This window comes from Schistocerca serialis, chromosome 5, assembly GCF_023864345.2.
Source record: "Schistocerca serialis cubense isolate TAMUIC-IGC-003099 chromosome 5, iqSchSeri2.2, whole genome shotgun sequence".
NCBI lineage: Eukaryota > Metazoa > Arthropoda > Insecta > Orthoptera > Acrididae > Schistocerca > Schistocerca serialis.
The window spans coordinates 421,554,822-421,582,359 of NC_064642.1; the positions used below are offsets into that span (position 1 = coordinate 421,554,822).

The 27,538-nt window shown below is 42.2% G+C and overlaps 1 protein-coding gene across 3 annotated transcripts in view; it reads left to right on the top strand.

Moving 5' to 3' along the window:
* Window positions 1–27,538, top strand: part of LOC126481640 (synaptotagmin-5) — a 398,029-nt gene that overhangs the window by 198,701 nt on the left and 171,790 nt on the right. Inside the window, exon 1 of one of the 3 annotated variants that reach the window (XM_050105540.1) lies at window positions 5,841–5,853. The exons of the other annotated variants lie outside the window; for them this stretch is intronic. The gene's annotated coding sequence lies outside the window, so the exon portion shown is untranslated. Of the gene's footprint in view, window positions 1–5,840; window positions 5,854–27,538 lie in introns of those variants that run through there. 3 annotated transcript variants of the gene reach the window in all.

Below are 27,538 nucleotides of genomic sequence, written 5' to 3' on the forward strand. Positions count from 1 at the left end.
GGCACTCCGCTGGATCGAGTCCGGCAACATCCGAGTGTAGTCTGAGCCGTTTTAAAACTTATGTACTACATATAATTTCACATGTTCATTTATATATATATATATATTTCTTTGTTTTGCTAAATGTGTATTACTGTAATTGATGCATACGATAATAATAATAATAAAACTAATAAAAATGTACTACATATGTTAGAAGATTTTAATTTTTTTTTAGTTATTTGTATAGAGTGTAGTGGACCATGAACGATAAAGAGTGCTGACAAGATGAGAAAAGAAGTTTTTGATATAGAGTGTTACAGAATAATGCTGAAGATCGAATGGATAGATCATGCAACTAACGAAAATTTGGTGTACTGAATTTGGGAGAAAAGAGCTTAAAGACAAAACTTTACTCTAAAGAAGGGATAAGCTTTTAGGACGCATCCTGAAGTGTCAAGGAATGTTTTTCGGTGATAGAGGGAAGTGTGGAGCGTGAACTTGTAGAGGTTGGCCAAAGTGACATTAGAGAAAGCAAGCTCCAATGGATAAAGACTAGTAAACGTGTAGAGATAAAGACTTTCAAAGGATGGCGTGGAGAGCTGATGCAGACCAGCCTTCTGGCTGAAGAACAAAACAATAACAACAGTAGCAACAGCACCTGCTCCCTATTTTTGTATCACCAATCTGCCATGTTCTGATATCAAATTATCCACACACAGATTAGGGAACACTCTACTACCTACGACCTTCGACATTATGGTCGAGAGGTAACAGGCTTAGTCCTACTGAAATTTAAGCTTTGGAGTACACGAAATAAGTGGATCGCCTTTGGGAACGTCCACTATTCGTATAAATCTAGAGCGACAATGGTCCACGGGAATCAAATTCCGTCATGCTTGCCATTTCTCCACTATTCATTTCAAAATGTACACAGGAACACAAATCCACTAACCTAATTAAGCCGTGTTTCGACAACGGTATCTATCATCACCCCACACGCTAAGGTTTGTAGAAAGTGGACGTAAAGTTATGTAACGAATTCATGGGAAATACAGAATGTCCACACATGAAACCTCTGATTTCCATACTCAATTAAAAAAATGAGATAGATGCTAGACGCAGCCTCAGGCGTGCCCCAGAAAATCTCATTTCGGACCCACAATTAAGTTCACAAAATGCAAAAACGAAGTATCCTATGATTACAATATCAATGAGTCACAACTGATTTGAGTCAACTGTACACATACCAGAGTCTATCAATTTGTAGAGATATTAACTGGGATGATCACATAGGCTCAGACGAATTAAATCAGGTGTAGATTTCAGTTCTTCGTTAGGATACGGGGAAAATGCAATGAGTCTGCAAAGGAGATCGCTTACAAAACACCTAAATGAACCATTCTAGAGTATTATTAAAGCTTGTGAGACCCGCGCAAAATAGGAGTAACACAAAGTATTGACCGTACACAGAGAAGAGCAGCACGAATGGTCACAGGTTTGTTTGACTCACGGGAGAGTGTCAGTGAGATACTCGAGAAACTAAACTGTCATATTCTTGAAGATGGACGCCAACTACCTCGAGAAAACAGCTACAAAGTTTCAGAAACCAGTATTAAGTGAGGAACCTATATATACGAGCATGCCACAACCCTCTGCAAATCTTAGGAACAACAAAAATAGAATTAAACAAATTACTGGGCGCAGAGAGGCATCTAAGTAACCATTCATCCCGCTCTCCATCCGTCAACTGAATGGAAGATATCTTCGTGCCTTGTACAATGGGAAATGCCCGCTTCAACGTTCTTCTCAGTGGTTTCTAGAGTCTACATGTAAATGTAGATGTTGACCTTCAGTAACAACAAACTGGGACGTCTCAAATTTAAATGTGCATTCTATCATGAAAGGAGAACATTGTAGTTGTTCGACAACCTGGCAGCTTTACTAATTGACCGTAGCTGTTGCACGCTTGGACACGCACGAAGCGAATGTACAGTTGCTATTTAGCTGTGTTTTAGACATCCTTCTGGAAGTGGTATCAACAATCGTGCCAAGAAGGGACCTTGACTAAAAGGACGCTATTGCAGTCCAGATGAAAGCTGCTGGCTCATTCCGTGCGGTTATTAATTTAACGTAGGGCGTGCTTAATCTGCCGTAACTTTTACATGGTGGACTCGTATCATGGGGTACTGCAAATGTAACGCACGCACATGTGCGTGCTGCCCATGACCTGACGTGAAGCCGGTGTCAGTAATGTCTGTGTTTGCTTCGTTCCTCGTGCCTGTGTATGTATTCACTAATATGAGCCTAACAAAGGAACTGATGGCTCTCTGATATGGAGCGAGTATCGCTAAGTGTGAAATTATTACGTTTGGAGGAACCATTACTTCTCACATTCGTAGCAGAAAATTCCGCAACACTTCGCTGTACGACATATATATGAAAAAATTAACGTTCATTGTCTCATTGTCTAATAAGGAGGTGAACCTAAACCGTACCTCAGTACAGACTGGTTCTTTGACGCACTGCAAAATAGTGGATCTGTAATAGACCCCAATAGTTTTCTAAATCAACAGATTTATTGCGCTTGCAACAATTTAACAACGTAACGTTACGTTTCATAAAGCGACGAGGGAAAACAAGGCTGAAGCGTACTTACCATGAAAAGGCGGAATTCTAAATACATAGAAACATAAGAAAAGCCTAAACTTCTGAAATACTAGTCTCTTCCATAAGGAACAAAGGTAGGTAGGTTTTCAAGGTTGGAGTAGTTATTCAAGTCCCAGAGAGAATGATCCACCGACTGAGAGAAAGAAAACATTAGATTTTCCGTTAGATCATCGATCGTTAGACCGTTATCGTTTCTAATTAATAAGCTCACCTAAAAAATATAGAGCACACTGGTCGCTTTGGAGTGTTGTAAATGATGTTGAACTGGTACCAGGTGATCACGTTGCCCTCCATCAGTGACGTAAGTCGTGGCAGTGAACTGGTGTTGATGTGCCTGTCAATTGCATGGAATAAGCGCAGTAACATGGATTCAGGTGGAGACGTAACAGAATGATAGAAAGGAACTACCGCGTTTGAACGTTCACTTGACCACATCTTGAACGAAAATACTCGATTTCTTGGTGTATCGACACGGAATGTAGAACGCGTCTACAACGAAATTTGTACCACTCTCGGGAATGCCAAACGGCGGAAAAAACCGGCGTAATAAGAAGGTACTATCCTACAGGGACCGGAAACGAGTGTCAATCCTGGTGAATGTCAAACCGTTTCAAACCTGACGAACATTTCTGCTGTCAGTGAGTGCAGCAGCATCTGAACCTGCGACGTGAAGGAAGTGCTTGAAATGGACGTCTGGAGTTGGGGAGCACACACACGGCTGTTGCCCAAAATGATACATAAAACTGTACGTCTTCAGCTGGCCAGGCAACACACAAACTGAGCATTTGATGACTGGAGGCGTATAGTGCAAAGTTCGACTACATTAACAGCCAATGTGGCGTTTAACTCGCAGTATGCGATGAGTCTAGTCGATGTTCCGGGGATGGTTTTCGTGCCGTGGCCGGCTGGTGTGGCCGAGCGCTTCTAGGCGCTACAGTCTGGAACCGCGCGACCGCTACGGTTGCAGGTTCGAATCCTGCCTCGGGCATGGATGTGTGTGATGTCCTTAGGTTAGTTAGGTTTAAGTAGTTCTAGGGGACTGATGACCTCAGAAGTTAAGTCGTACAGTCCTCAGAGCCATTTGGCCATTCGTGCCGTGACTTGCCTTCTCGTACTTGAACCAGGGCGTTTATTTCAGCTTTCTCGGTGACCAGTAACACCAGCGATGTTCACAGTTCTGCAAGTACACGTTCACGATTTGAGAAACAGTCAGGCGCCTTATCGCACCCTAACTTTCCCTCGAAACCACTCGATCTCAATCGCACCGAAAATTTCTGGGACTATAGCAACGAACATTCACCCAGTTTGGTAGCTCTACAGAATCTGACCATAAACGAATGGATTCAGCTAGGTGCAGCATACCTGAAGAAAATTGTGGAGTCTCTTCTAACTGGCAGAATTAACAATGCGACAGTGAGACTTTATACGGTATTAGCGTGATGTCTCCTGGGCGTGACTATTTGCGCAGTGTGCTTCTTAATACAGTGCAATATAAGGGGCTATCAAAAAGCTTCCATTCGTAGGCCTTACAGTCTAGAATCTGTATGCCAATCACGTAAAATTGCCGTGAGCAGTGAGGCAATCATCTCCATTCCACAATGGTGGTTTTCGACAGACATGTCGCTTTATACAAATTCTTCATTCTTAGACTGATGTCTGCCGGTGTTTCTGCTTCGTCAGCCAAGAAAAGAATAACAGCACGTTTGTCCTGCTTGGACGCATTGGCTAATAACGTCCCAATAGTTTACGTTTTCGCATTTACCGCACGCACGCCGGAAAGATACGAATGTCGCACTAATCCCTTACCTACATGTCGGTATTCATATACCCGCATCGGAGTAGCGCTACGTTGCTTATACGCTGCTGCAAAGTCCTCAGATGGAATCTTTTTGAGGGTCAATTATAAATATGATTTCTTGTAATATCTTTAGTACAAAAACAAAGTATTTTCTCTTCCCGTACTTTTACTGAAAATGTTTCGACTTGTATGTACAATCTACAGTAAATCTCACTAATATTTGTGAAATATATGATGCAGATTTGATTAGTTTTCTTAAAACCGTAATACGTACGCCTACTTTCGTTATACTATCGCTTACCTTCTAGTGCACCATTTTACATCTGGGTTCCTCAATGTAGCATACTGTCGTATATTCGACGGCCAAATCGCATGTCACCTTCAAAGTAACGATAAACTGTTTCTTTCGCCAAAGATATTTTATTTCCGATTGTAACAGTGATGCATTGCTTAACATACGTTTTGTACAATGTTGCGCTGTGTTGTACTGTTTTTTATGTGTAGCTACACACATCGCAAGACATTTTCTTATTTCAGTGTTACTTTACTTCGGCTGTTGCCAGAAACAAAACGCGTCAGAGGGAAAAATCAGCGACTCAAAGAGGGATTTCCTGTTACTTCTACTGCTCGCTTATTCATCGAGTTCTTTTCCACAAGTGTGGTGCCAGTTTTGAAAGTTTAGTTATTGAAAGCTTAGTTCGAATGTGGATAGTAAGCAACTAAGATAATCTCTAGACTGCGTATGCTGGGAGACAGAGAGAAAGAGATTTTCTCGCAATAAAATCCTCAAAACAAAATTTCTGGGGACTACATCCTAAAAGTCAGAAAGTGACGGGCGAAGTGTCAATTGTAGTTATCAACATCAACCGTCAGAACGATTCTGCGCCATCGGTTACACTGCTCACAGTATAAACTGTAACTTGTATACAAACTGCGGCCTAATCACCCTGTGAAGAGGTAGAAGTCTCGTGTGAACTTCATAAGCAAAAGCGAATGGGATGAGTTAAGCAGAATGAATAATTAAGAGTGATGAAATTACATTTACATGACGTTTTCATAAAGTCCGCGCGTACGTTGCTCTACACCAACAATACAACTACACGGAGTACAGAATATTCACTTCTTCTTCGTACAACGACAGAAATGCAATATTTTGTAGTTTCCGATCCGAATGTTCGTGGCATACGATTATACGTCCGTTGGTCTGCCATTGTTCGCCAGCATCATCCTACACGACGCTGCAGGCTTTTCGTGCAAAACTGAGTATTGTGTGGTGAGATACGGCTACCTGCGCGGCATCCTCTGTGAGAGGAAGGCCCGATAAGAGCGGAAGCTGCGGCGCCGATCGCGTCCTGCAGGAGCCGCGCGCCCGCTCTGCCAGACGCAGCCCACCTGCTCCTGGCGAGGTAAGCTGGCGCTCACACCAGCACGCTTCTCATTGTGACACTTGCTGTGCACACTCCTGTTGCGTCGCAGCTTTTTCAACTAAACTGTTGGCCACATCTCTAACTTTTCTCAGTTGGTGCACACTATGTTGGAATTTTGGTCCATCTACAAAACCCCATTTTTCGAGCCTGCCGGAGTGGCCGAGCAGTTCTAGGTGCTGCAGTCTGGAACCGCGCGACCGCTACGGTGGCAGGTTCGAATCCTTCCTCGGGCATCGATGTGTGTTATGGCCTTACGTTAGTGAGGTTTAAGTAGTTCTAAGTTCTAGGGGACTGATGACCTCAGCAGTTAAGTCCCATAGTGCTCAGAGCCATTTGAACCTATTTTTCGAGAAACATCATCAGTGTCCAGAAATATATACGTATTTTTGTGTACGCTATTTTGTTTTACAAACGGAATACTGTACATAGGGTTTAGCAACAGCTCTGCCAATTTCTAATATTCTATAACGTAAGATAAGTTCAAATTCCTACTTCAAACTTTTTAGATGCTTTTCTACACGTGTATTTGTTCTGACTTCTGTCATTTTATTTTTCATTAGCACAGCACGAAGTATGAAGAGTCGTTTACTGCATGCTATATTTCCATTGTTGCTGCCATGTACTGAACGTTACTGCCAACAGTCGTATGTGTGTTTGTGATGTCTGTAGTTTTGTGCGCATGTGGGTGCGTACGCGCGCGCTCGCGCATGTGAGCCATTGAGTGAATATATATTTCAGCGCACTTCGGTCTATACATGAGTCTTTTTTATTTTTTTTAAATATTTGTTTTATCAAGGTTAGCAGAGAATTTTGTGCTCGTGTGTGTGCCTGTTTATCGCCTGTTTATTCCCGCGATAGCTTTCTGGATATGGTAGATATCATGCGTCGGGATGTGGATTTGTTGCGGTTGTTTATCCTGACGATTCTCACATATTGTTCTATGTTGGTTGGATAGTGATTTCGGTGCTTTAAGAACTCCGTAAATGTGGGATCGTTTTTATCATACTTCCGACATCTGAGCGCGTTTTAAAACTTTTACACGCCATACCTGTGTATACTGCATCAAAAACTTTACATTCAAGTTTATACAGTCCTGCACTCTGGAAGCCATTCCCGCTGGCTGATGGTCTGCTTAACTTTATTTGTACTGTCATTTTGGAACCACTCAAGAAAGCGTGAGCAGTACACTTAACGTTATCAAAGCATACAAGGTGTTGAGGAAGCATATTGCGCAAAGTGTCTTTAAGATTCGACACGTATTTTTGGAGACATTTTTGTTTTTTTACATGTATCTAGTTTTTCAGAGAGCCTTAATGTTACACAGAAATTGCAATTTTATGTTTCATAAACATTGAAGTATCTATTACTGCGTGCTTTTTCCTTGCTTTATTAATATACATATTTACGTAAAATAATTTCAAAATAAAGTTGAAACCTATCATTTACAGTTATCCCACTACATACAGGGCATTAAAATACCAAACTCTCGAGAAGACGCGCTCTTCATTATGAAGAACGCAAGTATTGAGTATTACACAAGTTTAAACTATCGTGAACTATAATAACCTCTATCCAGGTCAGTTATATTTCATTCGGAATTTTTTCATGTTTTTAATGTAACGTGGGCGTGTAGTACTACATGTGTTTTCTTCCGTTTCAGGAACTTAATTTGAATTTAACCATTTTAAAAGGATCCACTTTGGGGTGAGCTTTTAAAATGTCAGCAAAATTCATGACGGTAAACGCAATTCCACCGTCAGAAACCAAACCCGTGTAGGGTGTGTGTTCTGAAAGTCAGCCGGCCGGTGTGGCCGAGGTTCCCATGAAGTAAAACCTAGGTGTAGCCGGCCGGGGTGGCCGTGCGGTTCTAGGCGCTGCAGTCTGGAACCGAGCGACCGCTACGGTCGCAGGTTCGAATCCAGCCTCGGGCATGGATGTGTGTGATGTCCTTAGGTTAGTTAGGTTAAAGTAGTTCTAAGTTCTAGGGGACTGATGACCTCAGATGTTCAGTCCCATAGTGCTCGGAGCCATTACTGAAAGTCAACGCTAATGCAAGGCCTTTGATGTACTACTGCAGAATTAAAATTGTTTCTCAATTTTCAGAATATATTTAGTGTTATTCTTTGTAGAAAATTGCCACACCACTAAAAGCGTGTTATTCACAGAGCTGCGAAGGAGGACTTGTTTTTTTTTTTTTTTAAGAAAAACATTGAAAGACCCTGAAATAAGGAGAGACAGAGTTATTGCCCGTTCCAGTCTTTTCCAAGTGACAATACCACCCGCCTGAGCTGTTGCTGTGGAATGGGATGATCCAGATAAACTTACTGGCTAAACAGAAAAAATATGATTCCGCTGTTAAGCGGGCGGGTCACATTGCAGATAAGTTTAAATTTAGTTTCACGACCCATTATTTAAAATGGAGCGATGAGTTTTACGAAGAGATGGATGGTGTGGCTATGGGGATTACCTTACGCCCGGTATTACCAATTTTCTGTACGAAAAATTCGAAGAACGGAGATCAGGGACTGCCAACAGAAAACCTATTATACGATTACGTTACGTGGATGATGCGTTTATGTTGTGGAAAATTATCAGAGATGAACCAGGTCGCTTTCACTACATCTCGATGACATTAATCCGAAGATTCATTTCACAGTGGACTAGGTGTTAAACGGCAGATTACACTTCTTTGACGTGCTAGTCTTCAAGAGAGAAGAAGGCAGTGTGGGTCTCAGTACACGGAAATTCATTCACATTTTCCTTTAGTACGTCTGGATTCAAATCACCATTCGCGACAAAAGCGAGGTGTCAAAATCTCGAAAGGATAAATCGAGGAACTTACGGGAACCGGAGCTACTCGATGTGGAATTGGAATATCTCACCACTGCGTTACTGAAGAATGCATACCTCAGTAGGTTTGGGAACGGGAGGCTGGCAAAGCTTGTAGGTGACAGTGCAGTGGGTGGTGGTGAGATTACTCATGGAAAAATTCCTGTAGTAGTTGGTGTTAGAGCTGCACCTTTTTTAGAATGAAGTCAGCTGACAGATATACGCGCTTAAAGGAAGTCCCTCTAATGAATCACCTTCAGAGCACGTCATGTTTCCAAGTAGAGAAGGAATTAGTATATTTCATCGAAATATAAGAGGTATTAGACATAAAGTTAGTCAAGTGCTTATAGATGTTTACTCTGAAATTATTGGTATATCGGAGCATCACTTAAATAATTTGACAATTCAGAGGCTTCCTTTACTAGGATGCAGATTATCTGGCAGTTTTTCAAGGAGTTCCTTGCGAAGTGGGGGAGTGGCCATGTACGTAAAAAAACAGTATTCCATTTGAGTCCATAAACTTATCAAGTCATTGTACTGAACAGATATTTGAATGTTGCGCAGCGGAAGTTGAATTTAGTGAAACTAAACTTCTAACTTTTTTTGTTTATAGGTGCCCTAAGTCTGACTTCAGAGCATTTTTGCTGAAACTAGAGAGGATTCTTGATTCATTTTATAGGAAGTACCAAAAATTAGCTATATGTAGAGACTCCAGCATTAATTTTGTATATGATTGTGCAAGAATAAGGATGTTGGTAGATCTCCTAAACTCATATGACCTGATGCAGACTGTGTTTTTTCCAGCTAGGGTGCAGGTGAACAGTAGCACAGCCATAAATATTTTTACTCATTCTTCATTACTAAATAGGCATTCTGTTAGTAAAAGGGTGAATGGTCTGAGCACGAATTTTAACACTAAAATGCTTCTTTACTCAAATGTCACATAATTACAAACTATGTAGGAAAGTTAATCCAACGGCAATAGAGTTTTTTAAACATCGTCAAGGAACAAGAGTGGCAGGATGTTTATAGTGTCGATAACATAGATGACAAATATAATGCTTTCCTTAACACATTTCTCATGCTCTTTGAGAGTTCCTTTCTATTAGAACGTTCTAAATGGGGAACTAGCAGTAAGAGGCAGCCTGGGTGGCTGACTATTGGGATAAGCATATCATGTAGAACAAAGTGAGAATTATATCAAAATGTTAGAAGAAGTCACAATCCAGGTACAGTAGCCCATTACGAACAGTATTGTAAGGTGCGTGAAAATGTTATTAGGAAAGCAAAGAGTATGTGGTACGCAAACAGAATGGCTAACTCACAGGATAAAATTAAAACAATATGGTCAATTGTGAAGGAAGTGTCTGGTCAGCAGCACAAGGTCGACAATATAAAGTCAGTTCGTAGTAAGAATATTTCTGTTACTGATAAATCAGATATTTGTACAGAACTGTGTTGCACATGTTAGCCCTGTATTTAGCCATATTTGTAATTTTTCCTTTAGGAATGATCAGTTTCCTGAACGATTAAAGTACTTAGTTGTAAAGCCGCTTTATAAAAACGGAGAAAGGGATAATGAAGACAATTTTAGACTAATTTCTATGGCATCAGTGTTTGCTAAAGTTATTCAAAAGGCTGTGTATGTAAGGATAACTGATCATTTTACATCACATAATCTGCTGTCAAATGTACAAACTCGTTTAAGAACTGGAAACACTATAGCCTCTTTTCTCTGTGAGGTATGGATGGGTTAAACAAAAGGTTTCGAACGCTAGGCATATTTTTTGATGTAACAAAGGCGTTTGATTGTTGATCACAAAATATTGCTCCAGAAGTTGGACCAATAAGGAATACAGGGAGTAGCTCACAATTAGTTCACCTCTTACTTAAACAACAGACAGCGGAAGGTGTCACACTGTGACACTGTGATCTGGGGTCTGGGTGGGGTACGGTCAAATGGGAGGGAGGAGGGGGGGGGGGGGTGCCCCAGGGATCAGTGTTGGGACCAGACCATTCCTGTTCCTTATTTACATAATCGATAATCGATATGTCCTCCAGTATTACGGTTAAATAAAATATTTTTGTTTACTGATGACACTAGCATGGTAGCAAAGGATGTTGTGTGCAACATTGGCTCGGTTTCAAATAGTGCAGTTCATGACCTATGCCATGACCTGTAGAAAATAAACTAAGGGTAAATCACAGTAAGACTCAGTTTTTACAGTTTCAAACACACAACTCAACAAAAACCCGAAGTTTTAATTTCACAGAATGGGCATATGATCAGCGAAACTGAACAGTTCAAATTTCTAGGTGTTCAGATAGATAGTAATCTGTTGTGGAAAGCCAACGTTCAGAACGGTATCTGAAATGATCGTTCGACACGAAAATTAGTCTACTTTGCTTATTTTCATTCCCTTATGTCGTATGGTATTATATTTTGGGGTAACTCTTCCCATTCCTAAAAGATATTTTTAGCTCAGAAACAGGCGGTTCGAGCAATAAGTGGTGTAAGTTCGCGAACCTGTTGTCGACCCCTGTTCACTAGTCTGGGTGTTTTGAAATTTTCCTCTCAATATATATATTCTTTAATGTCGTTTCTTGTTAACAATATCAGCTTATTCCCAAAAATAAGCAGTTTTCATACAGTTAATACTCGGCAGAAATCCAACCTGCTTTAGATCGGACTTCCGTAACTTGTGCAGAAAGGTGTGCAGTATACTGCTGCATCCATTTTCAATAAGCTACCACATGAGTTCAAAAATCTTAGTAGCAATCCAAGCGTATTCAAATCTAAACTGAATGTTTCCTCGTGGGTCACACCTGTTCTGTTGAGTTCCTTGAAAAATCAAGCTGATTCTTATGCTATACTATTGGTTGCGTTTACTTAAACTTATGGGTTGACTTTTTTTGGACATTCTAATTTTATCTGTTATTACTTTTATGTTATAATTTCATGTACTGACACGTTCTATGATCTTGGAGATTTGCTCCTCAATTTGGTCCTACGGAGCTTGACGTGTAAATAAATAAACAAAATAAATATTCGTCCGCTGGGATAGAGAGAGCCCTACCGCAGCCAAGAAAACATTACAGCGAAGTATGTTCGGCTGACGAGAAAAAGAAATGATCTGCTTGTGAAACAATTTGTTTGTCACTCGGATCCCACACAAACATCATAATGATTTTTTAATAGTGGCAAGAAAAGCTCTAAATTTCGAACTAAGTAACAATACACGTGAATGTTCTGTAGCTAACTACGGTTGTCTGCAGTCATACGAAATAGCACACTCAGCGTTTCAGAATGCAGTAGGAAACGCTGTGGCTTTCTTAAAGTTTATTTCCGTTTTCCCACTTTAAAAAGAATTAATTTGGCCTTTTGTCCTGGTTTTTTTTTTTTTTTTTAGTTGCATTTGAGGGGTCTCGGTTGTAGCATACCCCCTACATGCTATAGTTCAATCTCTGGTGATCAGAGAAGGGAAACATCCTTACTCTAATGCAAAGCAATTTTAAGAAAATGATAATATCGCGCAAACAGAAGAGTTACTGAAATGATACCGGAGGGCCCAAACAAGCTTGAAAATATGGGTACCACACCACGCGCATAAATATTAATGAAAGAAGGGATCATCTACCTACAACAGAAACAAGTAATCACTATAACAGTCTGGTTTATTATCGTAAATGTCAGCGTGTCATTTACCGATTGATATTAATAAATGAACGTTTAGTAATAGGACAATATTATTATTACAAAATCTAGCCTTGACACAAGTCGGTAAAAGCATAAAAAGCATAGTTATGAGTATTTCTCAGATACGACCAGTGACTGCAAGAGTGGATAATTGATTACAGAAATAACACGGGTAATAGGTATGACACCAGAACCCTTACCATAACGCACAATGAAAGTGTGGCTACTGAGGCAACGTCGGTTCTCACGCTCCTCTCTGGCTTTCTTTTTATCTTTCTAAAAGGGTTCTTCGAACAATGCTGCATTTTTTCTTTGGCAGATATCTGTCCCCGTGAAACAATCGAGATGTGTCGGATGTGGAACGCGAATGCTGTGTTGGCTACCTGAAGCCGAAGCTCAGTCCCAGTCTCACAAATTTACGACTACGCTCCTTTCTTTTAAGAAAACACTTATTTTTTGCCTGCAGTTCACAGCCTCTTAATTATGCAGTCCCTTACCGTAATAAAAGACAAGCGAAAGGAAGGCAATAACCAGGACAGTCACTGCCAGGACTGACTAACGTCTGCGTTCATGGAGCAGTGTAAAAAAAATAACTACATATATCGGGGGGATTAGCATATAGTATTCTGCAATATGTTCCGTGACAGTTTAAGAGAAAAACTGACATGTAACACATCCCAAGAGTATCTCCTCCGTCGTTCTGAATTTTTTTTCAGATTTTTAATTTTCAGTGAGAAGTCGACATTACTGGTGTATTATCGAAAATATTTCTTGTGAGCAACTCGTTTAATAGCCTGAAATTAATTACGAGATTAATATAATTTCAGTTCCTAAACTCAAAGTTTAGCTTCCTTATTGATATGGCTTTCATACACTGAAGAGCCAAAGAAACTGGTACACCCGCCCAATACCGTGTAGAGCCCCCACGAGCACTCAGAAGTGCCGCGACACGTCGTGGCATGGACTCTACTAATGTTTGAAGTAGTGCTATAAGGAGTTGACACCATTAATCCTGGATGGTTGTCCATAAATCTATAAGAGTAAGCGGGTGTGGAGATCCTTTGAACAGCACGTTGTAAGGCATCCCAGATATGCTCAATTACGTTCATGTATGGGGAGCTTGGTGGCCAGCAGAAGTGTTTAAACCGAGAAGAGTGTTCCTGGAGCCACTCTGTTGTAATTCTGGACGGGTGGGATGTCACATTGTCCTGCTGAAATTGCCCAAGAACGTCGGAATGCACAATGGACATGAATGCATGCAGGTGATCAGACAGGATGCTTAAGTACGTGTCACCTGTCAGTCGTATCTGGACGTATCAACGGTCCCATCTCAGTCCAACTGCACAGGCCCCACACCATTACAGAGCCTCCACTAGCTTGAAGAGTCCCCTGCTGACTTGCAGGGTCCATGAATTTTTGAGGTTGTCGCCATACCCATACACGTCCATCCGCTCGATACAATTTGAAACGAGACTCGTCGCACCAGCCAACATGTTTCCAGTCATCAACAGCCCAGTGTCGGTGTTGACGGGCACAGGCGAGGCGTAAAGTTTTGTGTCGTGCAGTCATCAAGAGTACACGACTCGGCCTTCGGCTCCCAAAGCCCATCTCATTGATGTTTCGTTGAATGGCTAGCACGCTGACGCTTGTTGATGGCCCAACACTGAAATGGTTACACTTCTGTCACGTTGAACGCATCTCTTCAGTCTTCGCTGGTCCCGTCCTTGCAGGACCTTTTTCCTGCCACAGCGATGTCTGAGGTTTGATGTTTTACTGGATTCCTGATATTCTCGATACACTCATGAAATGGTCATACGGAAAAATCCCACTTCATCACTGCCTGGGAAATGCTGTGTCCCATCACTCGTGAGCCGACTATAACACCACGTTCAATCTCACTAAAATCTTAATAACCTGCCATTGTAGCAGCAGTAACCGATCTAACAGCTGCACCAGACTCCTGTTGTCTTACATAGGCGTTGCCGACCGCAGCGCCGTATTCTGCCTGTTTACATAGCTGTTTGAATACGAATGCCTATACCAGTTTCTCTGGCGATTCAGTGTATCTATATTAATAATGGTTTTCATATTTATATTAATAAGTAACGAACCCAGCAATGGTTCGCAGTTGTTAAATATGCATGGCTATTGTATATATGTCCTAATCTCCTCTACCCCTCTCCCCCCCCCCCACCTACCTTTGTCCTCCTCCTCCCACTGCCTCGCTCCCTATATATTTCCCAGTCGCTCTCTGTTCATCTCCTCCTCCCTCATCTCTCTGTCCACATCCTCGTCCCCCCTCTTTATGTCTGTTTGCTTCCCCCTTCTCTGTCCCTCTCTACCTCCCTCCTCTCCCTGACTTTATTTATTGTTACTGCAAATGGACCCTTGATTGGGAAGAGAAGTCAAAATGAATTCACTAATATACATGGTATGAGAGAGATCTTTCCAGCTGCTGGATCAGTGAGAACTGTAGCTTTTGAGACCTATAATTATGAATAAAGGTCTGTAAGGTGAAAAATTAGGACCCACATCATGTGCCATTTCCTGTTACTATCTTATTACCATAAATACCTCTGAAACAGGTAGACTTTTGGCAATCACTATTTCAAATAGTTACAACACAGACTGAGGAAGATATCAGCTCTCAATAACAAGGTATTTTAAACAGGTAGGCCATGATTAATAAGAGTTCCAACTAAAAAGTTTATGAATATTTCTTAATTTAATTAAAAGGGGACAGGAAAACTTTCAATAATAACAGCTTCAGTTAGCTACAATTACCAAACAGAAAGCAGGTAGGCCTTCTTAAATAACAGCTTCAGTTAAGTATAATTATCCAATAGAAAACAGTCAGACCTTCTTTAATAACAGCTTCAGTTTTTTAAGACTACCAAATGAATAACTGCTCCAGTTAAGTAACCAAAAGTTTGAATTTTCGCCTCACAACGGGTACACCAGAAGGCTTATACACAAGGAGCACAAGACTACATCACGCAGGATGGCCAAGAACGGTTCCAACGAGATCGCCTGATAAACAAAGTAAGAGCCTACGGAATATCAGACCAGCTGTGTGGCTGAATTGAAGAGTTTTTAGCAAACAGAACACAGCAAGTTGTTCTCAATGGAGAGACGTCTACGGACATTAAAGTAACCTCTGGCGTACCACAGGGGAGTGTTACCAGACTTCTTCATTCCTGCCTCAGCCAGTCCACTTCATCTTCATAGCCTCATGTATCACTGCATTTCAAGTGCTCGTTTCACAGACTTCTAATGGTTTCATTTCAGATCTCTCCACTGTGCATGATTTGCTTTCACACTGGGGTATGCTCCAATACCAGATCGGTTTGACGGAGGAGATAGAGAAGATCCAAAGAAGAGCGGCGCGTTTCGTCACAGGGTTATTTGGTAACCGTGATAGCGTTACGGAGATGTTTAATAAACTCAAGTGGCAGACTCTGCAAGAGAGGCGCTCTGCATCGCGGTGTAGATTGCTCGCCAGGTTTCGAGAGGGTGCGTTTCTGGATGAGGTATCGAATATATTGCTTCCCCCTACTTATACCTCCCGAGGAGATCACGAATGTAAAATTAGAGAGATAAGAGCGCGCACGGAGGCTTTCAGACAGTCGTTCTTCCCGCGAACCATACGCGACTGGAACAGGAAAGGGAGGTAATGACAGTGGCACGTAAAGTGCCCTCCGCCGCACACCGTTAGGTGGCTTGCGGAGTATAAATGTAGATGTAGATGTAGGACCGGCCTTCCAAGGACCTTTTCGATGGGTAAAAACTGGCAAAAGAAATATTAACACAGCACGGTTAATTACCTTAAAGCAACAATAACTAGCCAAACGACATATCAAGCGTCACTGCAAGATACCGCCTCTTCAACGGTGGCGAAACGCCAGAGAGGAAACTGACTGTTAATCCCAATTACATAGCTCCAGCAATTGCAAATTTCGAGACCCATGCTGCTCCTAAGCCAGTATAATTAACAAAACATTGACATCTGCAATGCCCAAAAGTATATCGAAATCGGCACCGGGCCATATTACAATAGAAAGGTACTTACCTGGTGTTCGAAGACGTTTGGCAGGGAGGTCGACTAAAACTCAACCATTTAGGTACTGCGTATCGAGGAGGAGTCTGGCCACAGCATAGAAGAAACACGTTATCGTTCCAACTCAGGAAACTGCATCAGCTCATACAGTTTAACCTATCCTGTTAACAGAGAACCAGTGCCAGTATCGACACAGGAAAAGCAAACAACAGCCACAGTTCAAGGAGCTAATTGGTGGTGAAATACATCAGCTAAGGAACCGCAGCCGACCGGGGTGGCCGAGCGGGTCTACGCGCTTCAGTCTGGAACCGCGCGACCGCTACGGTCGCTGGTTCGAATCCACCTCGGGCATGGATGTGTGTGATGTCCTTAAGTTAGTTAGATTTAAGTAGTTCTAAGTTCTAGGGGGCTGATGATCTCAGAAGTTAAGTCCCATAGTGCTCAGAGCCATATGAACCATTTGAAGGAACCGCAAATATCGCAACAGACCTATAGGTACCAATAAGAAAATAACAGTTAAGACCTCTAAAATCCAAAACTTAACTGAAGTTCACGAATCGAAGCTGAAACTTGCCGGTTCCAAAGTGGGCCTGGAATTCAGCACAGTAAAACTGGCTTCAACTCTCTCATCGGTGTGCCATGTCCCAAAGTTGGATTCAAATCGGCCCACGAATATGCCCAGCAACCACTAGCCGGACTCCGGGCCGTGGACGCTTGAGCACGTGCTCGCCTTACTCGCAGGGTGGGCCTCTCACCTTTCTCCTCGCTCCGTCGCCACTCCCCCACTCGCCAGACAACAATACGCCCCGTCCCCACAACAACCTCGAGCAAAGATCTTAGTAGCCTCAAGCGAGAGGGACATCACACGACAGATCGAGCTAGTGGCGCCAGGAATTCGGAAAGCAACGTCGCAACCCTGCCACGGCTCAGCTTTAAGGGTAGTATTTCGCATGGTTTTAATCTACGAACAGGTTGGTTGATGAAGTTAGTCATAGACACATCTCCGTTTTCTGTCCAAAATGACTGCGAAAAGGAGAACAAAACCACGCACTTTCACAGCTCAGCTTAGTATGTTTTTTCTCGCAGACCGTTTTACAAAAACGTTTTATTGCGTAACACATCTGTATTTCCTGCGGTTAGAGTAAGCGTTGTTTGTCGGTCAATCACTCACTAGTGTCAATTTTCCATGAACTGATATCAAATGTTTGCAACACACCTAATTACCACGAACTGACATAAATTCAATCTTTGCAACACACTAAAGATTCGATTGCCACCGAGAACACACTGAAATATCGCTTTCACTTGTATTCTTTTTTGGCAAAATATCAATATTCAAGGCAGAATTGGACCACAGCAGAACTGTCAAACTGAACGTCATTTTGTTTTTGTTATGAAAACATGTGACAGCAGAACTACCAAACCGACCGTCACATTTATTTGAGATTTTCATTCAAAAATGCCGTCCAAATTTCCCACATTTCCGGGGAATCTTCCAAAACACCTCTTTTATGCAAAACTTACCCAGGCAATGATGAACACAACAATAAATCAGTCGAGCCGTTCTCAAATGATGAGCTTTCATACTGATTTTTATTCATTTAGACATAAAAACATACACAATGTTTCTCAAATCCTATTATAGGCTTCTAGAGGTTGTTGAGGGGACTTAGTAGACAAAGTTTCGATAAGGAACCCGGGAATGTACCGTTCTGATGCAAAATAAGTTTGAAGATCGGATCACTTTCAAACCTCCAGCTTCACGTTGCGCACTCTGCGGAGACAATCGACTCTGATCTGTGAGATGTATAGGGCTGCTCCACGTGGCGACACTGCTATCCGTTGCAGAGGCTGTAGCTGCGATCCATGCTTCCACACACATGGTCCACAAACCCTGAAGGGCGTCGATGAAGCACTACAGTAAACCCTCAGAGTTACGAGCGTACGTATCTCACTGCTGTTGATGTAGTCGGAAGAAAATAGTGTGTGATGGACTGAGGCGATCCGGGAAACGTTCTCCATACATGCTTTGTGCAGCGCTACTATAAAGTACCGTGTGTGAAGCGAGAGATTTGAAACTGATCAGAACTTCAGACTTAGTTTATATCCAAATCCTAGATTTTCGGACATGAGATCCTTATCAAAACGTTAGAAACACTAGTAGTAGGAATTTACATCTACATTTATACTCCGCAAACCACCGAACGGTGTGTGGCGGAGGGCACTTTAGGTGCCACTGTCATTACCTCCCTTTCCTGTTCCACTCGCGTGTGGTTCGCGGGAAGAACAACTGCCGGAAAGCCTCCGTGTGCGCTCCAATCTCTCTAATTTTACATTCGTGATCTCCTCGGGAAATATAAGTAGGGGGAAGCAATATCTTCATACCTCAACGCACCCTCTCGAAACCTGGACAGCAAGCTACACAGCGACGCAGAGCGCCTCTCTTGAAGAGTCTGCCACTTGAGTTTGCTAAACATCTCCGTAACGCTATCACGCTTACCAAATAACCCTGTGACGAAACGCGCCGCTTTTCTTTGAATCTTCTCTATCTCCTCCGTCAACCCGATCTGGTACGAATCCCACACTGATGAGCAATACTCAGGTATAGGTCGAACGAGTGTTTTGTAAGCCACCTCCTTTGTTGATGGACTACATTTTCTAAGGACTCTCCCAATGAATCTCATCCTGGCACCCGCCTTACCAACAATTAATTTTATATGATCATTCCACTTCAAATCGTTCCGTACGCATACTCCCAGATATTTTACGGATGTAACTGCTACCAGTGTTTGTTCCGCTATCATATAATCATACAAAAAAGGATCCTTCTTTCTATGTATTCGCAATACATTACATTTGTCTATGTTAAGGGTCAGTTTCCACTCCGTGCACCAAGTGCCTATCCGTTGCAGATCTTCCTGCATTTCGCTACAATTTTCTAATGCTACAACTTCTCTGTATACTACAGCATAATCCGCGAAAAGCCGCATGGAACTTTAGACAGTATCTACTAGGTCATTTATATATATTGCGAAAAACAATGGTCCCATAACACTCCCCTGTGGTACGCCAGAGGTTACTTTAATGTCTGTAGACGTCTCTCCATTGAGAACAACATGCTGTGTTCTGTTTGCTAAAAACTCTTCAATTCAGCCACACAGCTGGTCTGATATTCCGTAGGCTCTTACTTTGTTTATCAGGCGACAGTGCGGAACTGTATCGAACGCCTTCCGGAAGTCAAGGAAAATGGCATCTACCTGGTAGCCTGTATCTAATATTTTCTGGGTCTCATGAACAAATGAAGCGAATCGGGTCTCACACGAGCGCTGTTTCCGGAATCCATGCTGTATACATAGCTTCTACCAATGAAGTTAGCTTACCATTTTTCTATCAAAGTATTCTACCTAAAAACATTAAATGGATATTACTAATTATTTAAGATATAAATCGTTTTATGACATTCCTATCAAATTAAGTTCTTAGGGTAATATACACTCTCAAACCAACTGTATCAGTTACATAAAGATTACCAATTACAGAACATCGTCCCCTCTTGAAAAAAATTCTGAGAAAACTAATGCTTATGTACTCATAGTAGCCTCCCTCTGCGACTATTTCCCTCTACCTCCATTCAATTGCTGTTTTCATATGGTATTATGCGCCCTGTCATTGTGTTCTTCGTTAGAAATTTACTCTCGGTGACACGTTACCAGACTTCTTCATTCCTGGCTCAGCCAGTCCACTTCATCTTCATAGCCTCATGTATCACTGCATTTCAAGTGCTCGTTTCACAGACTTCTAATGGTTTCATTTCAGATCTCTCCACTGTGCATGATTTGCTTCCACACTGGGGTATGCTCCAATTATATCTTCTCATGAATCTTACATTAGTTTTAATTTTAAATTTTTGGATATTATTAGCTGTTTATTTTCTTAGAAAGCCTTTTTGTCGTGCAATTCACGCTAATACGCAATATAACAAGTTTTTGTTAGGTGGCTTACTTGTTTGTCTGTCTGTTTCGTACAGATTACAGCACTGCATTGATACCAATGGTCATCACTTCGAACACCTTCTATAACTGGACGTTCACCTTTTTTACCCTCGTTGATCTTCAAAGAGCTTACTGTTACACATCATTGGATTTATCTCCATTGCCGCTATCAGAAAATAAGTACCAAATTATAGCATCCCATTAAAAAAAAAAATAACCTTCATATCTCTGAGGCGACCCCACATAGCAACAAAAAACCAACGTGATATTATGTCTCCCGTTGTCCCATGCAACATTTATCTCACAAAGTTTTCAGCTACTATCATACTTTCAAGAGTTATTCTACGTGGCAATAGTTAGTGACTCACTCTGTATATCAGAGTGTAGTATATACACACATCAAAAACCAGTTTTGCATCGCCTCGGTTCCGAGAGTTCCGGAACCTGTACAGAAAATTGGAACAGAGATGAGCATAAACATCAATTCCGCCCTTTTTATTGCTCATGAAAACTACGCATTGCATGTTGTACCACCATACAGCGAGACCTCCAGAGATGGTGATACAGAGTGCTGAACACACCGGTACCTCTAATACCCAGCAGCACGTCCTCTTGCATTGATGCATGCCTGTATTCATCGTGACATACTATCCACAAGTTCATCAAGGCACTGTAGGAACAGATTTCCCACTCCGCAACAGCCATTCGGCGTAGATCGGCGTAGATCCCTCAGAGTCGTTGGTGGATCATGTCGTCCACAAACAACCCGTTTCAATCTATCCCAGGCATGATCGATAGGGTTCGTGTCTGGAAAACATGCTGACCACTCTAGTCGAGCGATATCGTTATCCTGAAGGAAGTCATTCACAAGATGTGCACGATGAGTCGCGAACTGTCGTCGATGAAGACGAATGCCTCGCCAATATGCTGCCGATATGGTTGAACTATCGGTCGGAGGACGGCATTCATGTATCGTACAGACGTTACGGCGCCTTCCATGACCACCAGCGGCGTATGTCGGCCCCACATAATGGCACCTCAAAATAGCAGGGACCTCCACGACGCCGCACTAACTGGACAGTGTGTCTAAGGCGTTCAGCCTGACCGGGTTGCCTCCAAACACATCTCCGACGATTTTCTGGTTGAAGGCATATGCGACACTCGTCGGCGAAGAGAAAGTGATGCCAATTCTGTGCGGTCCATTCGGCATGTTGTTGGGCCCATCTCTACCGCGCTGCATGGTGTCGTGGTTGCAAAGATGGACCTCGCTATGGACGTCGGAAGTGAAGTTGCGCATCACGCAGCCTATTGCGCACAGTTTGAGTCGTAACACGACGTCCTGTGGCTGCACGAAAAGCATTATTCCACATGGCGGCGTTGCTGTCAGTGTTCCTGCGAGCCATAATCCGTAGGTAGCGGTCATCCACTGCATTAGTAGACCTTGGGCGACCTGAGCGAGGCATGTCATCGACAGTTCCTGTCTCTCTGTGACTCCTCCATGTCCGAACAACATCGCTTTGGTTCACTCCGAGACGCCTGGGCACTTCCCCTGTTGAGAGCCCTTCCTAGCACAAAGTAACAATGCGGACGCGATTGAACCACTGTATTGACCGTCTATACTTGGTTTAACTACAGATAACACGAGCCGTGTACCTCCTTCCTGGTGGAATCATTGGAACTGATCGGCTGCTCATGCAAGGTTGTTTACATCTTTGGGCGGATTTAAAGAAATCTCTGAACAGTCAAATGGATTGTGTCTGCGATACAATATCCACAGTCAACGTCTATCTTCAGGAGTTCTGGGAGTGTATATACATACACTACACTCTAAAACAAAACAAAAAGCGATGCACCGTGAATGAGATACGCAAGTTGGTCACAAATTTATATTCATACAGGTAAAATTGTAAACTTAGGCCGTGATGGACGAATGTGTGACGCTGTAGTGCAATTTCACTAGGCAGTTGGCAACGATAGAAAACAGGCGACATGTCGATATGGGGGCATAAACTCAGTTGGACAGTAACTATGCCTCCTAGACGGGCGCGTGAACAATATATGCAGATGACAAAATTTGAGAGAGGATGTGTAATTGGGGTCAAGAAAGCCGGTTGGCACAATCAGAGATTCGACTTTTCAATAGGAGTATTGCCACTATTCGTTGATGTTGGCTGGAATCGGTAAACCATGGATGAAAATTGGGTGAATATGGAAGTGGTCGACCTAGCGAGATGGCAGAAAGTGAGCATCGACCGATCGTCAGAGAGACACTCAGAGCTCCAGATTCATCATTATGACCGACCCGACGTGCAACTGGCCCTTTAGTGACCACGAGGACCATTAGCAGGTGGCTCACAGGAAGGGGGCTGTGCTCGTGGCGCCCCTTATGTCGTCTACCATTGACCTCTCTTCACGAACAGACCCGTTTGCAGTGGTGCGGCGGATTTTCGGCCTGTAATCTCATTGACTGGAGTAGAATTGTCTTCAGTGATGAGTCCCGCTTCGAACTGAGCCCCGATGGGCAGCGAAGACATGGCTGAAGACGCCCCAGACAGCGGCGGGATACCAAACTGACTGTCGTCCCCCATACGGCCTGACAACCAGGAGCCTGGGCCTGGCGTTCCAATTATTTTCATCGCAGGACCCCTTTGGTTGCTATCCGCGGCGCCCTTATGCCACAGCAGTACGTCGTCGATACGCTACGCCTCGTTTTGTTGGCCTTCATGGCAAACCACCCTGGGCTTACATTTCAGCACGATAATACTCGCTCGCATACGACAAGAGTTTCTGTTGCTAATATCCATGCTTGCCAAAGTCAACCATGTCCAGAAATGTTGCCGGATTTCTTCCCAATTTATAACATTTAGAACATAATTGGCAGTGCCCTCCAACCAGCTCGGGATTTTGACGATCCAAAGCGCCAGTTGGACAGAATTTGGCACGATATCCCTCAGGAAGACATCCAAAAACACCGCGAATCAGCTCCCAACCGAATAACTGGTTGCATAAAGACCAAATGTGGACCAACGCGTCATTGACTTGCTCAATTTGTGAAGTTCTTTCTCTTCACTAAATCATCCAATTTTTCCGAAATTGTAATCATGTGTTTGTATATGTACATCGCATCTACTGGTTTATGCCCTATTCGGATAATTCCTTCGTGGTGCGTTGTTGTTTTTGCTTTAGAGTGTATTACTTTGATCTTCACTTCACGTCTGTTTAAAATTTCATCGCTAGCTCAAGACGGCTTTAGCTTCTCGTACTCTGTTGAAGAGCGAGATCCAGACATTTGTCTTTTTCCTACTTTCTTCGAAAATTCGAGATTTGAACTTAGTGGCAGACCCACTGCACTTCTGCGCACCATACGCTACTAACTGTGTTTGTGTATCTCCTAGAAACCAAAGTTACTAACTTGTTATGTTGTTTATGATTGCTACTATCTTATTTAAGTTGTGCCTGACTCTTCTCAATAAAGTTCATAAAGCGGTAAACATGTTTTGAAGCCTATTTAGTAAACTTTTTTTTAAGTTTCCACCTAAATTCGTAGATGGACATCTTGCAACACTTTTCTATGCGATGGGTACTTTGTGTCTACGTACGAAATTGTCACAGAAAATTACTCCATATGGCGTCGACGAAAAAGAGTGTACAAAATAAGCTAATTTTCCAATGCTTTCACCACCAAAATTAGAACGTAGTGCGAATGTTGCCGAACTCAAGCGTTTGAGAAAACTATAATACGTAATTTCCAGTTCAAGTTCTGATCAATATGCGCACCCAGGAGTTTTGAACCACCAGTTTTTCATATTTGCTTCATTGTTATTTCCTGCATTGTTATTGATGACGATGTATCTGGTCTTTTACAACATTGAACGATAGGTACTTTTTCCTAGTTAAGTAATAGAACATTTACCGAGAACCAATCAATAATACTTTTGAATATTGCATTTATTGTTCGCTCCGTTGATCCATCTCTGTTGAGTTTGATTATTATGTTTGCATTATTAACAAAGAGCTCTGTTTCTTCATTATCAGTGTAAGATCGTTTTTTATAGGTTGGAGTGGTCTCAGAATCGAACCGTGTGGAACGCCACGCCAGTAGTAATTTATCCCCACTCACAAGAAAATGTATCATGGAAGCTGCATGAGCTATCTGACATGACACTTTGCTCACTTTGCTTGCCGCCATTTGAATATAAAGTGAACAACATAATCAAAGGAATAAACTTTAACTTTATCCAAAAGACTGTTGTTATTTGCACTGTCAAATGCCTCAGATAGTATATGTTTTCCTTTCTTGTTTATAGAATACATGTCCAGTATCCTTGTAAAATGTAGATGCACTTAGTTTGGGGTCTCCTTTCAGCGTTAATGCAAGTCCACAGCACCAACAAACGTTGCTAGCCTTTGCGGGAACTATTTTTGCAAACGCGGTTGCCCGATATCAGCAGCTGCCTGATGGCTTCGAACTTGTCGGGTAATTAGCGGGCGACAAGCGGTTTGCTACCGGAGCGGAAGGAATGAAATTACCATGATCAGATTAGCGCTCGGCCGCCGTTAACCGCAACAGGAAGAGAGAGCCGATGCGGAAATTTGCTGGCGGCTGCGGTGAAGCCACACCTATGTCCACGTTGACAGCCGGCGACTGCACGCTACGACGCCGTAACGCCGTGCAATGGCCGGATAAATGTCGCGACGCCTAATTTAACAGTAATAGAGCCGACAACGTGCTGACAGGGTCACAACCTAGCGATGTGTGCCGGAGGGTACTTTGTGTACCACAGTCGTTCCTTCCGTTTTCTAACTCTGTATGCGTAACGGTCCCTGAGCTAAATGAATTATACTGGAATGGTACTGACGACATCTATTTGTTACTTGTTGATGAGGATTTAGAGATAATTCGCAGACGGTGTAGTTGCATACAGATAGATTACATCTTCACGAAATAGTTTCTAAATGCAGGTAGACCTGCAAATCATAATTATTTTGTGAATAACCAGGAAATTGACCCTCATCATAGAATAATGTGGTACAATAACTGGAGGTAAGTGAAAATACTATATTCTGGTTGATATCGGCACCACTGATAATCGCTAGTCTTCAATTACCTAGAGAGATCCATCCTGCTCGATTCTGAGTGGGGATACGTCTTATTCTGGGAAGGCGGGTAGATTCTTTGGAAGAATTCTGAAGAAACGTAAGACCCCCTAGAAAGAAAGTGACACAAGAGTGTGAATGCATCGTGTGACTGTGCTGTGTTTCTGTTGCTGATAACGATGGAAGAAAAGGAAAGGAGTGGAACTAAGTATCCCAGATAGCATTAAGAGACTATCGATGATTCAGGTGCCCATCCGACTGACGAATGACCATCAACATCGTGGCATGCTTTCGCTGTATGAAACCTGCAGAGAGGTTTCATATTAGATTCTGCTCACTGCAGGACGCATTGGTCATCATACTACGTCCGCCACTCTCAATCTTCATCTACCTGACCAAACTGTGGACATTTACATTTTGTTATCAACAGGATTTCAGAACGAGACGCGCTGCAATAGCGCGGATTAACGAACTGGGACTTCGAAATGTTCCCCAGTGATGATAATGGCAGAATACGTCGCTGTTAGTTTACATTTACAGCAGGTCCTCGAGCAAATGGATCCATATAGGATGTCCCAGGAGAAATGATTCATATTCAGGGGTATGACAGGCAACAATGTATAGTAAACATGGCCACTAAAATGCATACTTCTTCATAATCGCTGCTGTAAACATATCTCTTCTTCTGAACAAGTTTCATAGCTCTTAATATATGTATCTTAGAACCCATGTGTAATAGATAATTTTTTCTCGTTTTTGTTACGTTCATTTTTGCTATATATGTGTGGCAATTCTAACACACTTATAGTAAACACTTCAACTACTTGCTGTGAGGTGACTGAATGACTGGTGTGTTAAGCTCCCCTCCTCCAAGACTGCAAGCGCTGTTGTGTACAAACCCCCAAAATATGAAAGGCAAAGAGCTTGCAGAAAGAAGAGATTTGTTTCATAGTATCGAAGATGAAGAAGTGCTAGTAACTCTTAAGGTATGCATTTTAGAGCCATGTTGATTAGACTCTTTGCTTAGAATGAATGTTCCTTTCATATCCCTGAATATTGATCATTCCTTCTGAGACACGCCGTATACCTAAGAATGGCGCCGTTTGACGGTAACATTAGCTAAACTGAAAGCGAATGCTGTAGCCTTTATTGTTAGTAAAGACAAATCAAACAAATCAACGCATGACGCTTCTCGTTTAATAAACTACTGTCCTTGATCTGCCTCGAACCATATTTCATACTTAATGATCCCTAGTGTGTATCCACCGCAAAGTTTTACAATAGGCTGCTTCCGGTTCAAGAGTTTTCTCAAGGATCGTGTGACTATATCATCGCAGTAACGTTGCAAATGATGTTTATTTCATTGCTAATGTACAGTCCTTCGCAAAATGTGTAAGCATTGAGTTTCTTATCACCAAAGGAAATAAATTTCCTGAATGAGTTCGCGATTATTGTGGATATTTTGTGAATAAAACCGTCTACATCGCTTAATATATGCCTTTTTTTTTGTAAAGTCATTTCGGTTACTGCTATCATCAATCAGATTGGAACCTATAACTTTTAAACCAAGGGGTAGAACAACATGCTGATTGACCATGAATGCTGTTTCACAACTTTTAAGTTTTGATCAAATGATGGCGGAAACCGAAACGATTTGATAAATGAAGCTATATATTAAGCGTTCTAAATGGTTTTGTTCACAAAACATTTAAGTATCTTGCCAATGCCTTTTAACTCGTGAGGAGAAAATCGGCCGACTGCTCACTACTCACTCCGTACAGGAAGTCTGTATGGACTCACAATAATAAAGTTTAAAATAATGTATATTAAAATATATACGACTGATATAAACTTAGATAAGCTTTGAAATAATAAATGCCTTGATGTTGTAGGCAGGCTGGTGGATCAAAAAGAAATATACTCGGAAGAAACAAGTCGCACATTCACAGTTCTATCTTGTGTCTTCTGCGTCCAGTTTGAGGTCGTCTGTTT